This window comes from Apus apus, chromosome 5 (assembly GCF_020740795.1).
Source record: "Apus apus isolate bApuApu2 chromosome 5, bApuApu2.pri.cur, whole genome shotgun sequence".
Lineage (NCBI taxonomy): Eukaryota > Metazoa > Chordata > Aves > Apodiformes > Apodidae > Apus > Apus apus.
In genome coordinates, this window is record NC_067286.1 from 49,134,280 (window position 1) to 49,145,972 (window position 11,693).

Sequence of the window (11,693 nt, forward strand, 5' to 3'; positions counted from 1 at the left end):
ATAATTTCTTGTTCTTATTTTGCTGGGATATTAATTACAATTTTTTTCACCAAGTGGAATACCTGTTCTCTGTTCAGATACAGGTCTGTAGTTTACCTGCATATAAATGCACCATAAGACAGAGGGATGTAGGTTAAGTACATATTTATTGTGCAGAATGGATGATAAAAAGTTATTCTTAATGTTAGGATGATACAACAGAAGAAACTAGACGGTATTAAACTCCAAAGCAAACAAAAGTCACTCCTCTATATAAAAAAATCTATAAAAAACATATCAGTTTCCAGGAAGACCTTCAGCAAATATCACTTTTTTTTTTTTCTTAATTATCACCTCATCAGTGACAACTGAGCCAACAGATGCTTATTACTTATAGGAATTTTGTGATTTAATATATGGCCATAATTTCTTGACTGGGTCCTTCAGACTCAGAATTTTTGGGTGATCTCTCATGTCTACCTGACACTGCTCAGAAACCATGTTCAGAAGACAACAGGTGCTTTCAGTCTGCTATGTCTGAACCTTAGAGATATTTACCACGTACATTAATTTTACAGGCTTGTCTTAATCATAGAGTCATTTTGGTTGGGAAAGAACTTGCAGATAATCAAGTCCAACCCTTTACCCAGTGCTGCCAAGTCCACCACTAAACCATGTCCCTAAGCACCACATCTACACATCTTTTAAATACCTCCAGGGATGGTGACTTGGCCACTTTGTGGGCAGCCTGTTCCAGTGCCTGACAACTCTCTCAGTGAAGAAAATTTTCCTAATATCCAATTTAAACCTCCCCTGGCACAACTTGAGGCCATTTCCTCTTGTTCTGTTGCTTGTTACTAGGGAGAAGAGACCAACCCCCACCTCACTACAACCTCCTTTCAGGTAGTTGTGGAGAGTGATAAGGTCTCCCCTCAGGTGCCTTTTCTCCAGGCTAAGCAACCCCAGATCCCTCAGCTGCTCCTCATAAGACAGCCCTTAAACCAAAGATTTGAACAGAGTATATGTCTTGTTTAGGCAATGAAATCAGAAATAACAAGTTCTGTCAACCAGTTGCATTTTAAACATAGGACATATTATGCAGTTTTATAATATTTTAAACTCAAGACAGTGCATTTCACAAAATGAAACCAAATCTTGTTAGCAAAAGAAATATTCATCCATTTAAACAGGAGATGTTTATGGAATGACAATTAAATGGTACTTTTCTAATAGTACTACAGTGAATGGTATCATAATGGGGATCGTGCTGTTTCTTGCCTCCAGCTATCTCAGCTTGGATCTTTCATAGCAGAAGAACTCAGGGATCCTGAGGGAATTTTTCCCCCTCCCCCTCCCCCTTTCATTTTAATCAAAACACTGTACTGAAAATAAAAGCCCTGGGAGGTTACGGGGTTACATGGAAAGTCGTAGTTTAATTTATTCAACCTAAATAGCAAAAGGCATATTTTAGCATATATTAAAATTAGACTAATTTTATGCACTTTTTCAATCTAGTGCCTGATTTTGTGTGTTGATTTATTTCTACACCATGCATTCTCACTACAGAAATTAGGCTGTTACTGCAACTTCTTCAGATAGACAAGCACATAAGCATACACATGCTCCTGGTTCTTTTGCAAAAACAAATGTATAAGGTAGGAAGGCCTTCCCTTTCTATATCAATTCCTATGCACCACCTAATGGCTGCTTTGCTTCATACCAGCCGTTCTTTTTGGAGAGGAAAAAGAATTTTAATCTTTTGGATCTTTCTGTAGCCACAGGTCAGCAGAAAATGGAACTGGAGAAATGCAACAAATTAATTGATTTCCCACATAGGCTGCCACTCTTTAGTGTTACAGTATATGCTACTGTATCACAAATAAAACGTGCTTCTGGGATAATCACAGCTCTTGTTGATTTACCCTGTAGGTAGTTATGTTGTGAAAATAAATTGGTACTTCTAAAACAAAGATAGTACTTTAAAAGAAGGTAGTAAACACCATGTTTGTACTTGCAGATATATCTGCATTGCAAAGGTTGCTCCTCCTGCCTACTAACCTACCATGAGGGTAAAAATGGACTAGTTTTAAGTTGGTTATCTTGGAACCACTGATTTCAAAACTGCCTTTCTTCCTGGTAATGCTCCTACAGTAATGATCAGAAGATCATTTAACTGATCCTTTTTTTTTATATTAGGAAAGGCCTTACAGCAGAATGTGCTTAGTGAGGTGTCTGTGTCTCAAAATTCATAGTTTTACTTTTAATGTAACAAAGCTTGAATTTTTTTGTTGTTGTTATATGTGGCAATGCCATACTTTTGCCAGAGTACTTGGGGAAGCAGTTGTCAGTTATGAATTGGTAAAACTGATAACAGAAATGATGCGGACAAGTATGGTACAAGCAGATCACTGCCACCCATGACTGGCGCTGATGTTATTTATGAGCCTGGGTATTTTTAGTTACCAGCAATGCCTGCCAGAGTAGAGAGGGGTGCTAGATAGAAATGGAAAGAATACTTTGAAAAGGGTGTTATTTTTATACTGAACTTCTCATATTGCTCAACTGATGTTGCCTCAGCGTGACACTGAACATAGTCAAAGAAAACGTGTCTGTCACAGGACTGTAAGAGCTGCCACACTGGTCAGACCAAAGGTCCGTCTATTTTAGCATTCTGTACAGTGGCCAGTCATGACAGATCAGAGGAAGAGTAGAAGAAACAGGATAAAACAAACTGGTCCTTTTTTTCTGGCAACCAGTTGTTTCAACATTTTGAAACACTGAATTCAGTAGCAAACAATGGACATATGCTCCATGTATTTGTCTAATCCTCTTTTGAACCTATCTATGCTTTTGATTTCTGAAGCAGCCTCTAGCAATGAGTTCAGCAATTCAGTTAAGCAATGTGTGTTTCTTTGTTTTGTATTTTTCTTTCAAGTGCATTTGTTGGAATTTGTTAAGTATGTGTTAGACCAGAGGTTTTACTGTCTGGCTGCTCAGCACTGGTTAAAACTTTCTTCAACTTGTTGCTGTCTGTTTAGTTGTGACTTTGCTGCACATCTTTTTATCTTCTGCAAACTTTCCTGCTTCACTTTTTCATTGCCATTTGTGAATAGCTTGTACAGCAGGATCTGGACATCTGTAGATCCAATAGTACCCCACTGGCTATTTTCTTTATTATTTGTGAAAGCTGATTATTTATTTGGATGTCCTGCTCAGTTGCTAGCCCATAGATGATCTTTGCTCCCATTCCACAGCAGCTTACCTTCTATGAGAGCTTTTAGTAAGGTACATTTCTCAAAGAAGCATTTTACAAATCCATATATGAAAGAATCACTAGCTCAACCTCATCATTGCTGTGTTTGCTACACCATTTCCTTTCTCAAAATCCATGTTGATTCTTCCCTCATATTTTAATTTATTCAGATTTTTACTAATTCTGTTTCACAATAATTTCAATCAGTTTGCTGCCCATGAAAGTCAGACTTTAGATATCACCCCTGAAGCAGTTTTTAAAAACTGGTGGCATGACTATCATCTTCGGCTCTCCTGAATTATTGAAATGACAGGTTACACATCACAGTTTTCAAGTGAGGAATTTATTGTTTGAAATTCTTGAATGACCATTCTGTGCCCTGGCAGTTATTTACTATTTCTTTAACTGATTTGTTCTGCAACCTTTTCTAATGACATACCAGTGTGAGAGTTCTCAGATTATTCTCCAGTTCTTGAAATCTCCCATTATGCATCTAAGATTTCTCTTCTACATCAAGGTAGTTCCATCAGAAGACATTCTCACAAAGACTGATGTCACCCAGTGCCTACAGTTGTATCTCCTTCACTTTCTAAGCTACATCTCATGTGATATTTGTAATTAAATGCACATCTCTATGTAATGAGACAGGAAAAGGGTTCCAAATTGAGAGCATTCAGAAAGAAACTGGCAGTTTAGAGGGTGATATAAAGGAACTGCAAGAAGTTATAATAAAGAAACAAAGGTTAACAAAACAAACAAACAAACAAACAAACAAAAAAGATAAAGGATACTCCTACCTGAAGTTTCATATATCATAAACATTTTTGAACAATTTTCTTCAGGTAGAGAAATGCTTTGTTGAAATAAATTAATATTCTGTCCAAGGGCTGAGAAATGATGCTCAGGAACTTTCAGTACAATTTTACTTGATTTTTTTTTACACAACATTAAAAAATCATTACTTTTTGGACTCAATCTGAAGATAACCCCCTTTATCAAAACTATTCAGAATAAAATAATGCTGTACTTGAATAAGCATAAAAGTGGAAGCACAGCTGTTGCTCAGGACAAATTGTCTTCACTTACTGGCTTGTAATGCTTGCTGCAAACAGAGAATTCCAGTGTGTAACTATCAATTTCATCCCAGTTCTCTTTTGCATTCACTTCCAGTAGGGGTGGATTGCCAATGACAAGGTTTATTTATCACATTGGAAACATTGGATAGGCTGTGAAATCGAGCAAGAAAGCAAAGATACATATTCAGTATCCTGCTCTCTGTAGTTGCAGAAAATAGCAAAGAAAATAAAATAATCTCTAAACCATATTTCCATTCAAAGCTATATGAATGGAATAGTGAAAATTTCTTCATCATAACTCCATGTGCACTCCCTCCACGATACCAGTAATTGCTTTGTTGACAGTTTGGCTGACTGGCTAACTAGTCCTTTATTGTACTGTAGCTAAATACAATAAAAGTAGCTGTGGAAGCATATTTAACATTTTTGTCTGTAGCTTTTCCATCTCCACTTATCTCACACTTTTAAATCTGTTCAAAGTGTTGATTTAAAGCTTTTCTTTCTGGTTTTCACTGCCTTGAGCTCTCTCTTGGGTTTAATTCCTTCTTAGAAATCAGCTCCCTCTCTCTTTTTGTTGATTCTTTTTTTAACACACACCACACACCACATGCCACACACACACACACTCCTTTTCAAGTTTATGCATGCTAGTGCATAAAATAAAATATATGCAAGTGTAAAGGAAGTTCTCTTCACAGCTGGTTTTCTTTCCTTTGATCTCAGTGAGGGCTTGAGTACTTAAAATAGAATTTATCTGCGTTTCAAGCACCAAAAGCTGAGTCTGAAGCCAGGGTTTGCCTTTCTGTTTGGCCTTAAAATTCTGGGTGTTTACAGAATTACAGAATAGTTGAGGTTGGGAGGGACTTCTGGAGACTGCCTAGTCTAAACCCCTACATAGAACAGAACCCAGTAGAAAGAGTTGCTCTGGATCTTGCCCTGTCAGGTTTTGAATATCTCCAAGGATGGAGAGTCCACAAGTCATGTTTTACCACCCTCACAGTAAAACAGTTTTTTCTTATGCTTAAATGGAATTTCCTGTTTCTTTTTGTAACCACTGCCTTTTTTGTTGAATTCTTTCAACACTGCTTCTGAGCATTACTAGACCGCTCTGGCCCATGCAAGTTACCACCCAGCTCTCACATGAGTTAATAGGCATCCAAATGTAAGTGGAGTGGCACATCAGATTCCTAAGCAGATCCGTCAGATTGGCACAATGAATCAGGTTAAAAGGTACCTTAAGTGCCCCTCTTCAGTTTTAAAATATATATGTAGCTACTCTAGTTTTCCAGAACCAGCTGTTGCTAGGCATGCTGGTCATTGGCAGTACAGTCTACTAGTCAGAGCATTCACCCAGAAAGTATAAACCCTAAGTTCAACTTTCTCCACAGGCTGAGTCCAAACCCTTTTGCTCAAGACAGCATCCTGACTGTTAGCTTAGAAAGCTGGGTGAGCATGTTGCTGTCTCCATCTTTCCTGTTGCTGGAATACTTGCTGTAAGCCATGTACACAGGGAAATGAAGCTGGAAACATTCATGCATGGAGGAGCATGATGGTTCAACCTGATAGCACTGCAGGGGGAAGAGAGAGTCCTGTCTGATGGCTGGAACTGGTTTTGATCTCTTACTCCAGTGACTAAAAAGAATAAATCTTAAGATCAGAGACCACAGTTCAACTATTATGCTGAACAGTCATTGTGCAGTGAGTGAGAGCCCAGAATGAAGAGCTTATAAGCAGAGGATATATTCCTTTGGTAGTTATGGGAGGGAACAGTTCAGGCCACAGCAATCAGAGCAAGATTGTCAGTACATTTGCAGGGCACACAAGCATCGGTGGCAGCAGAACAGCTGCTGAGGCAGAAAGGTAAGACAGGTACCACTGAAACTAGTAACTGGGCCTGAAACTAAAAACCAAATAATTTGGCTTTTCTTTAAATGTCTTCAACTATGTTTATTTATATGGTTTTCATTTGAAAATTCTCAAAAGTTCTCATCTGTGAAGGTACATCTAGATGTCTGTCTGCCCATGAGTTTAGAAACACACTAGCTTTGCATGCCTACTGTACCCTACTGTAGGACTAGCTAGCATATAGCTTTCCAACATCCAGCTGCTTTTACTCAGGACTCAATGGGATGTCATCTATGTTCCATCCATTATGAAATAAGCCTCCTTATATTAGATCACGTTTATTTCAGGATACAGTTATATACTCAAAACAACAGTTGTCATGAAGCAGTTTCATGAGGATTTCACTATAAATAGTTCTGAAACAGTCTCAGGAAGAGAATAATGAAGACTCAGGCTATGGGTACTTAGGGGAAACCAATTGATTTGTAGTGGAAATGTTCTTCTTTGATGGGGTAGAAATCCTGAGAATGGTTACCTGATGCAGTATATTTTAATTTTAAAATAAGGATAAGTTAAACTAAATTTTATGACCAAGATTTCCAGGAATTTTATGGCTTCAAGCTTTTCAGATGCTCACAAGCAAAATCTATCCCTGGATTTGTGCTCAGTGTTTCCAATAAGTAACAGACGGTGCAAGGGAAACTGCAATTGCTTCATCTTAACCAACTAATTTAGTAACTGCTGTAGAGACAAGAAAGGGAGATGAGAATGAAAGCTTCTGAAATTTCTTTCAGATCTATGCAGTGCAAGGTCACACCTGAAAATGATGCAACAAAACCAGAGATTTTCTAGTTAATGAGCAGTTAACAAAGGCATAGGTGGTCATCTGGCACATGACTGAAATTTTTGAGAAACTGATCTTTTACCACTCATCTCAACATTTCCAGTAATGGAGAAAAGATCTTAGAAGCTACTGAGAAAATTCAGATCAAATTAGAGCTGCCTATAGGGCAAATAATAATAACAACAATAATATCACTTTTGAGTTCAAGTAGAAAGTAATTAGGCAAAATAGAGGTATTTGCAAGGCAGTATTCTTTCCTCTGGAAACTGTAGTGATACCTTTTTAGATGCAGTAAGGAAAAAATATAAAAAATGTCAAAGTAGGTATCAACTCATCTCAGTAGATCTGGGAAAGAAAGATCTGAGTTTGTATCATGCTTTCTTCAAAACTGCTCAATACGCCTTGGGAATCAGAAAACCTGTGTCAAATGATGTGAGCATTTTTTTAATCTAAGGAATGTCCACAGTGAAAAGACCCTAGCATATATAAAGGCTCTGCCCAGTAATATAATGTGAGACCTTAAACAGGCTATGTGCCAATGATGTGCTTAGGCCTCTGCCTGTGGGAAGATGTTAATCATTCCTGAGGGATTTGCTAAAAGAAACTACTCTCTAGAAACTGAACAAAACCCAAAAAGCAAAGAGAAATCTCCATGAAGACTTCAATCTAAATTCATTGTTTTAATCTGGTGATGTGAATATAGATGAAAAGAAAAGAAGAAGAAAAAAAAATGATTAAAAAAAAACCCTGAAATATATAAAATAAATAAACAAACTAATAAATATAGTTAAGACTGCATAGAATGTTCAATGAGATATCTGTTGCCTTTCTGGAAAGAGTTGTTTACAATGAGGTTCTTTGAAACCTCATCAGGACCATGTTGCAAGATGAGGATGTTACAAATTTACTAAACTTGTGGTACTAGTAGGTATAGAAACAATCTTTCATGAAGTGCAACTTAAAGAGTCTCAGCTGAGGGGCCTGTGCCTCAAAGTAAGTAATGGGAAAAAGTGAAGTGCAAGCTGTGTCCAAAGAGCAGAAACAGGCTAAAAGGGAGCACTGCCTCAGTGAAGGTGAAGTAGTAGGATTAAGAAAAAACACAGGAACTGACAGAAAAGGAGCAAAAAGTCAAGAAACAGCAGAATAAACACTAAATAAGATGAAAGAGACTAAGCTTCTTTACCTCAGCACTGGCTGAACGTGTCTCAGAAAAATTCCCACTTTGTGCTTAATGCCTCTTGTATCCAAAGAGCACGCATTGGTATGCACAACATAATGAAATATTTGGCTCAGTTATTAATTAATTTTCTTAATTGAACCAACATGCCTACTAAATATAGCATACTTCAGAAAGACAGACAATATAGTTTTGACTTTGGGATTGTTTTTATCTAAACTCAACTCAATTTCATCAACTTACTTGGAGCCCACTGAGTGATCTGTTCTACAGCCAACTGAGAGAGATAAAGCAAATGGATGGAGCAATGATTCTTCCACTCCCCTGTCTTACTCTACTAACTTGTAAAACACTACAACATTGTTGAAGGTGATTAAAAAGCAGCTGACTTTGAATCGTAGTGTATTTTGCTTCCTTCAGATCTTCAGGTGACATGTGAGCTCATAAACATCTTTGGAGGGCTAGTAATCACCTGGTAATTTATAACATCTTAATACACTATAGAGGTTTCTGAAATTATTATACAAATATGTTCAAAGCATATAACAGCTAAAAAACTTAATATTTAAGGGCTTATTTCTTTATAGACAGCTAAACCTACATCTATTTGTATGCTTGAAATAAGTGCAATTTTTTTATTAATGTAAAACCAAATTGTGATGAGTTAAAAACTTTAGGTTATGAACTGAGCAGGAATGTGAGGCAGGAGCTGCTATTCACACAGCAACAGCTACAGGGATCTCTTGCTATTCCCAAGACCAGGCTGCATGTAGCATGCTGGGCTTTGTGGTAATGGGATTCAACAGGGACTTCTGTAAGCTATCTGTTACTGTTGCTTAAGGAAAGCAAAACCTTAAGTGCCACCAACATCCGCTGACATCTGGACTCAGCAGGGACTTTGGCAGTTCAGCTGTGTAACCAACCAGCACATCCCTGCAGTGGAGAACTCAAAGAAGGGCAAAAACCAGGGAGCAAAACAAAGCGGGCTGAACTTAGCTCTATACCAGGCAGACTGGAGAGTAACTTTGGTTTTAGATATGACAGCTGCACCAGTCAATTATCAAGTTCCCTGAGCCTCTCTTCATGAGGTAGGCAGACCAGCACGGAGGGATAGGCAGGGGGCAGTGTACAGGTAGCAAAGCCCAACAAAAAGCATAACAATTGGACAAATAGTAAACTTTCAAGGCAGCAATGGTCTTGAGCTGCCTTCAGTTCACTTATTCCTTCCAGGTGACTGGGGATGCCCAGAGTCATGACAGTGAGTGCATGGACACCAGTAGTGAGAATCACATTTGCATTGACATTCAAGAGGAACTGATCTAATATACCTGGACTTGTGAAAAGCATTTGACACTAACATCCTTGTCTCTAAATTGGGGAGACATGGAGTTGATGGATGGACCACTTGTTGGATAAGGAATTGGCTGGATAGTCACATTCGAAGAGTTCTGGTCAATGTCTCAATGTCTAAGTGGAGACCAGTGACAAGTGGCATTCCTCACGGGTCATTAAAAGGACCGGTGCTGTTTAACATCTTTGTTGGTGACATGGACACTGGGATTGAATGCACCCTCAGCAAATTTGCTGATAACACCAACTTGCGTGGGGTGGTCAACATGCTGGAGGGAAGGGTTGCCATCCAAAGGACCTTGACATGCTTGAGAAGTGGGTCCATGAAATTTAAAAAGGCCAAGTGCAAGGTCCTGCACATGGGTTGGCGCAATCCCAAGCACAAATACAGGTGGATTGAGAACATCCTTGCGGAAAAGGATTTGGGGATGTTGACTGATGAAAAGCTCAACCTGAGGAGGCATTTTGTGCTTGCAGCCCAGAAAGCCGATTGTGTCCTGGGCTGCATCAAAAGAAGCAAAGCCAGCAGGTCAAGGGAGGTGATACTTCCCCTCTACTTCACTCTTGTGAGACCCCACCTGGAGTACTGTGTCCAGTTCTGGAGCCTCCAACACAAGAAGGACATAGAGCTGTTGCAGTGAGTCCAGAGGGCCACAAAGATAATCAGAGAGCTGGAGCACCTCTGCTATGAAGACAGGCTGAGAGAGTTGGGGCTGTTCAGCCTGGAGAGGAGAAGGCTCTCCAGAGAGAGCAGCATTTCAGTACCTGAAGGGGCTACATAGTCTCTGCTCTGCACACAAAAGAGGATGTAGCTACTGGTATATTACTGGGCAGCTTAGAAAGAATATTAGCATCTCTATGGTGTGTTCTTCATTGTATTGAAACAATTACAAATATTTTAAAGAAATTAAAAGTACATGTCTGTATACAAGAGAATAACAGCCATTTAAAGGGAAAAATGGTCCCTAGTCTAGTATTTGAGCCTGGGGGAAGAAAACAGAAACTCGGATATGTACTTTGAGAAATTACCTAGACGTTTTTATGCACATGGTCCTTTCCTAGTCAACTCTTTAATGAAACAAGCAATACTGATGTATTTACAATTACAAGGCTAATTTTGGCATAAGGGTAGTTCCCTTCAACTTGCTCTACACTGCACGGACACAGACATGACAACCTCTGCATATGGGATCTCTCAGTGGACTTCATAGACACTTTTGAGAAGAACTTGTGATCTGGAGTTCTCAAATGTTTCCAATCTGCTTTCAAAAGCAGGTGTTTTGAATTCAAATAACTATGCAAAACAATATTAAGAACCAGAAAGTAAGCATTGATATTTGAATGTCTTACCTTGCTTGTGCAAACACGTGTAAAGGATGGGTGACACAAATGTATCTTTTAAAATACTTGTCTATATGTATTCAATTGTGCACAGCTATTTTTTTCCAAGGCCTGGCTAACTTCGTTTTACATGAATGTTACCTGAACTAGCCGAGGAAGAATCTTCATCTCAGTAATGCGAAGTTTTTCAACTGACACTTAGCAGCGTGTATTGTACACAGAAAGTGCTTTTTGCTTTCCGTGCACAAGGTGGTGCTCTTACCAAGAGCGGCCAAACCAGGTGATTGCATGAGCCCAGGAGACCTCATTGCTTCATAGAGCGCAGTTAGAAGACCACAGGACTCTCTCCATCCAGCTTTTCCATCACCTGTACTGACGTGTCAAAAACATATGTTTTTGTTCCTCTCGCTAGATACAAGAAAATGTGGACTCCCTGCATTTGAGGTACGACCCCTTCTTTCTAGCAGAGCTGCAATGCAGGTGTGGGGAACAGTCCACCTTCTCTCCCCCCACGTAAGACTAAACAAAATGCCTTTCAAGCCATCACAGCAAGAGTGGCATCTTTTTGCTGATTTAGCCAAGGACGGACTGGAACAGGCCCCTTGCTCTGCCAGGTAAGTTGACAGCAAGAAAAGAGCACAAGGGTTATGATAACTGGCAGCAAAATGGACAATAGGTGAAAGATGCCTCTCAGAGTACGTACCTGGCCAGTGCTAACTGGCTGATTTGAACAGTGGTACTTTACTCAAACAGTGATTTCTGACCTATAAAAGAGGGCAAGTTCTGCGAGCCGGTGCTCTCTGCCTGCCCGGGAGGAGACCCTGCTGC